Source organism: Phaethon lepturus, unplaced genomic scaffold (assembly GCF_000687285.1).
Source record: "Phaethon lepturus isolate BGI_N335 unplaced genomic scaffold, ASM68728v1 scaffold11778, whole genome shotgun sequence".
NCBI classification, from domain to species: Eukaryota; Metazoa; Chordata; class Aves; order Phaethontiformes; family Phaethontidae; genus Phaethon; species Phaethon lepturus.
Genome location: NW_010555556.1, coordinates 55,190 through 61,022, shown reverse-complemented (window position 1 = coordinate 61,022; position 5,833 = coordinate 55,190).

Here is a 5,833-nt window from a genome sequence, read left to right as displayed (position 1 = left end):
GCAGGATCCCAGATGATGACATGGCACCAATACCTACAGATATTTGACCATTAGCTCTCTCTAAAGCAAAGAGATTTCATTCAAAAGATGCAGGTGAAGCTATTTCCAGGACAAACATATTTATTGCTGAGATACACTAGAAGATGTCCATCTAATGCCTGTAGAGTTTGATGTGAGTCTTATCCAGAGGACTGGGGGTCCTTGGGGAGTATGCTTTTTTGAGGTTTCACTTTGGGGGCTTCATTTTGATTGCTGACACCCAAGTGTTTCACGTGCTGCAGATACCTATGCATAGGTACCTATGTGTCCACAGCTGTGGACCCTCTGCACTGGGGAGAACAACCCTGTATTAGGACTGGAAAGGCCTGTGACATCCTTATCTGTAATGCCTGTACTGCCAAGATACTGAGTATTTACAACAAACAGATGTCTATGAAGTAAGCAGAGCTGCTCCCCAAGGTTCTAATAGTAATAAATTCCCTGACTAGATTGTAGCTGTGTGTTTTCTACCATCCCTCTCTATAAACTGGAGTATGGATTAGTACACACTATTTATAGAGCCCAGCCCACCCACTTACTTGGAGCACCCCTGAAGCTGAGGGAGATGTAGCTGCATTCGCAGCCAGACACTACCTCCAGGGTCCACACAGCATCATATCAAAATTCTGCCTTTCAGCATAGTAGAAACCTTGGAAAAAATAGAGGTTGTTCTGGACCTAAAATATCTGGCTCCATCCGTGCCCTGATTTTTTTTGCATGATAATGAGTATAGACATGAAAAGGGAGGAGAGCATAGACGTGGGGAAAGCTCTCCTGGAGGACTGATGGAGGAGGAGATGAGGCAGAGCTGGCTCCTCAGGTACCTGTGTTCCCTGTCACTGCAGGGCACAAAGGTCAGAAGAGCAGCATTTTACATACACATGCATGTTTGATATGAACCATTTTAAAATTCAGGTGAATCAGATGCTATGAACAGGTGCAATATCACAGGAGAAAAGAAAAACATTGATTCTTTTCAATTAAACTCCTTTTTTCAGGGTTTAGAATTTCAGTCATTTAAATCCATTTTAGACTAAGTCTTGGAAATAGAAGTTGTCAGCCTGGAGGAATTAAATGTTTTTTATGTTATTTTAAGGGATTAAATCAAGTTGATAGATTTAGAGCAATTTTTAAGTTTGTTGGCTTCAGATGTTTAAAAAGAAATTTAAAATAAACAAACAAAATCCAGTTGAAAATTTGGCACGGGCTGAATCCTTTGGGTAAAATTTTCCCAGGAGAAGCATAGATCTCTGATAAGCAACAGAGGAGATGCCGTATTTCACAGCTGCAATGCAGATCTGTGGCGTCTCCAGAGACTCCCACACACTAAACAGGGATTTCTTTAGTTTAAATGCTGGATCCACTTTGGTCCCAGTGAAACTCCAGAGGGACATTATCTAGGAAAATGGGGCACATTTAATCCACTTTATCATTAATGCAGAGAATAGTCTCAATATTTGTGAAAATCAAAACCATGTGTTATGGAAGATCTTTCATATCTTAAGTAGATTAAACTCTACTCGCCAGCCTGCCCTAGGCAGTTGGGCCATAGTTTGTTAGTAATGTCTCTATTTATGATACACAGGTCTTTCTGGGCCTGTGATGAAGCAAACATGAGCTAGACCGCTGGCCTGACTGGGCACTTCCCTGAAGGATGTGCTGGAAAGTTTAGCTTGGTGAGTAAGGCTGGAAGTGCCACAGATGCCAAAGGAAAACAACAGCTCTGAGCAGCACACTCTGACTTTGGCTTTGACCTTCTCATCAGGAATGGCTGTTGCATTTTCTTTGCAGAACCTTCTCTGCTAGTGAAATCTCAGGCCATTTGACATTTTGACTGGTTTTAAAATAAAAAGGATGAAAATATTCTACACCACCAAACCGGGCTCTTGAGTTTGTCACCATGTGACAGTACTGCCTAGGCCAACTATCCCCACGATGAAGTCTGGGAACAATTCTTGTGAGCTAAACACAATGCTCTTGCACAGGTCTCCTCGTAGGTAAGTAGTCCCCATGCCAGTGCTGGTGAGCTGTGGGCTAAGCTGCACGAACCTGCATCCTGCAGTTGGCAAAAAGCTGCAAGGCAAACCGCACCACGTTTCACCGGGTAGGTGCTGAAGGCTTCTCACCTGATTTTAAGTCTGTTTCATACAAAACCCTCTCAGAAGCCATTCAGCTGGACACAGACCTGCAAGATTTAATTCAATTGAAAGAATTGTCTGCAAGGGACCTGGGAGCAGGGATGCTGATCACCCCACTGTGGATCCTGTGCAGAAAGAGCCAGGAGAAAAGCTTGAAGACAGCTATGAGGCCCCAAGCTCAGCACCATGTTTGAGGCTCCTGCGAGCCTTCGGTTGTACCTGGGGTCTCTTTACTTCAGGCGGATTGTCCAGCTAACACTGAGGAGGAAAGGCAAGCCTTGGACAGATGTTTGAACCCCCCCAGCATGATTGCCACATTCACCAAGCAGCCAAAGCGTTTTCAAGAGTCTGAAGTCATCTTCCGTTGCTAGTATGATTACAGCTCTAATGAGATTTGAAGCAAGTCATTTCTTCTAAACAATGGTGCTATTGCATTTTAACCCATTTAGATGATAATCTGCTCTTCCAGCTATTAATATTTTCATATTAATGTAGATCCTTTTATCCCCGTAGCTTAGCACTGGGTTCTGATTTATTAATAGCTGGCTCCCTCCGGACTAGGGGAGCAGGATGCTGCGTTGTGAGGAGCTTAATAACTCACTGCTCCCCATTAGTAAATCACCAACTAGTGCTTCAAATTTGCAGGGAGAATTGGGTTGACTTCCCCTCATCCCTTGAAGCATCTTAGTCCTGTTGTGAAAAACTACCTGCTAACAATCTTTCTTGAACAAGCCAAGTGCTCTAATATGGGTTCAGCCCACTCAACTGAACTTTATAACAGCATTTCAAGGAGCAAGGGCAAGAGCAGAGTTAACAGGTTTCACTGGCTTTTCCCATCAAACGGTGCCAGGGCACTCTTCTGGAGGCACCAGTAATATAAAATCCAGCAGAATTAATGTATTTATTATTTTAGAAGAGCTCATGTTTTTTTAATGTCTCCCAGTTTGAAGGAAGGGTTGAAAGTAAGGGCAGCCTATTTGCATTGTGAATAAAGTTATCTGCCTCCTCCGCCCCCCTCCCCTCCCGGAATATGCAGAAATAAATGCCTTCTAATGAACCCTGGGGGCCTGAAGCTTTGATATGGATCTTGCTGGTGGTATAGTGGTCGGGAGAAGTTCTCACCAGACTGAAACCCAGCATGGCGGGGGGGGGATAGGCAGTCTTCCTCCGAGTGCAAGAGAAAGGAAATTGGATTATCTTGCTAGCAGTTGGTGTTTTTCTGTCTGCAAGAACTTACAGATGAGAGGCGCCAGTAGGGAAGTTAAACTCAGCCCTCTGCAAACAGTAATGTCTTTTTTCCTCATCTAAACAAAAAAGACGATCCTGTTAAAGTTCTGGAAACTTTCTTCTCTTGCTCTGGCTGGGTGCAGGGCAGGTGGGTAGAGAAGAAAAACTGCAGGATTTGAATTTTAGTTTGGTGGCTGCTCAAAGTGTTGAGTATGTGTGGCCATGTGTTTGTAAACACAGATTACTCTTTGAATGTGACATCTGGCTTTCAAGGAGCTCCCACAGCAGGCAGAATCACAGCAGTACCCACTTCAGTTCCCTCAGACAAATCTATTGTAGGACACTGTTTTGCAGTTTACAGCACACAGAATAAGCTCAAAAAACAACAAATGCAGCTGAAGTCCCTTAATAGAGAAAATCTGGTTAAATGGGTTGCTTTCTGGGAACAAATTGTTGAATAAAAAGAACACCCTGGCAATGGGAAAGTTTTCTTCGTTGCCAAGAGGTTCCATAAAAAGACCGTTTTATAGTGTTAACCCATTCCCTATAGAAGCCAGAGCATGCCGCAGAGGATCACATGCTGCCTGGGAAGCAGCAGCACAGAGAGATGAAATACAGCAGCCATTGACAGAAAGGGCGTGCAGCATCCAGGGCGGCTGTGCTCACTCCCTGGGCAGCGGCTGGCGCGGGACAGTGTCATGGGGATTCCACCAACGACGCCAGACCAAGCAGCTCTTCCCCTGGGGTGCAGACACAACGCCTTCCTAAGAGAGAGGGCAATACCAGGAGTGTTGAGCAAGCTCCCTGGCCCACAGGATGTGCCAAGGAAAGAGCAAAGGGAATCACCAGATTTTTCTTCTCTCCCAGAGGAGGAGGATAGAGAAGAAACGATTCTGCAAGAGAGCTGGGATAGACAGGAAGGAACCAAGACATTAAGCGCTGCTGACGTTTCTTAGGATCTGGATGCCACACCAGTAAGTTTCACAAGGTTGCAGCATCCTTATCCATCAACTGCAGAGCCCCAGTGGCAGCATTTTGGAATTATTTGCCCTGATTACTTGAGAATTTCTGCAGCTTTTTTGAGAGAGGCATTTATCCCCCTCCTCCCTTCTGTGCAAACTGCAGGCCAGCCCTGATGCCAAGGAGGGCACTCCAGGCAGGCTCTGGTATCAGCCTCTGGTTGCATTTTTGACAACAGGGCTGCTTATGTCAGTTTTAGCAATCCTGCTGCCCTTCCCCTCCCCATTGCTTCCTCGCCTATACCCCACACCATCAGCTATGCCAGCATGCTGCCTGTGTAGCACATGGCGAATGAGATCAGAGAACTGACCCAGATAAAAAACAATGCAAGAAAAAAAAAAATGTTTATTTTTCAGCCGGATTGGTTCCTGCTCTGGGTCACTGCACAGCAGTGCAACTCAGGGATGAGAGCAAGTGCCGAGGACGGCGTCTGTAAGCTGTCAGTCAGGGAAGGTCCCCACCACTGCCACCCCTTTCTACCCCTTTATCTGTTGGTTTAGACTTCATTTTCTGTAGGGCCTTTGCTTTCACCTCAAGTTTAGATTTCTCTGCAGAGATGTGATCCAACCTAGAACAAGAGCTTGAGACCCTTCCTATTTCACAGAATTGCCTTGAAGTGTCGAGCTACATTTCAAAGTGCAGCTCGCTGCAAGGATCCTCAGGATCTCCTGCAAATAAGACTTGTCTGCGCATGTGGCACCATCCAGCACCACCAAGCGAGAGCAAATCCAGTCACAGGAACAACAGGGCCGTGTTATTAGCATGCTGCACACTGCGTACTTAGCTCTTTCCTTCTCAGCATGTTTTCTAGTCACAAGGATGTAGCTACTCTGCTCCTGGCTCTGGGATTAGTGACTTTTGGGCAGGCAGAGCCTCGTGCTCCACCACGGGCTGAAAACACACCCGGCAAACCTCACGAGCCGGCCTCTCTCCAGGCTGCATGAGGCTTGTCTGCCGTATTGCAAGCGGGCTACTTCTAGCACCAACCACTTCAGTACCAAAAGGTGTCATGGAATTTTAATGACCACAGATGGCCACAACTTCTGTTTTATGTCTAATCTGAGCCCCACCCCAGCATGACCACCACAGCACCGTGCCCCCCCCACGCAGGCTGGGGAGAGGGCAGACTCAGGTGAGTGAGTGCTGCTGGTTCCACACCTCTGCTACCTGCTGCTCAGCCTGGATTTTCCTTACCTAATACAGAACACGTTAACTATATGTAAATATGATGGGAGTCAGGCAACAGAAAACTGTAGGTGAATGTTGAGTAAAATACTTTTGATCCACCTCCTCTAAAACATTCCAAATCCATGTCCTCAGGGTCTTCGAGACACGTATTAGCTGCAACACCTTGTTTTTGTACTGAATGATTAGATTCCCACATTTTTCCACAGGCAAAGGAAGCATGC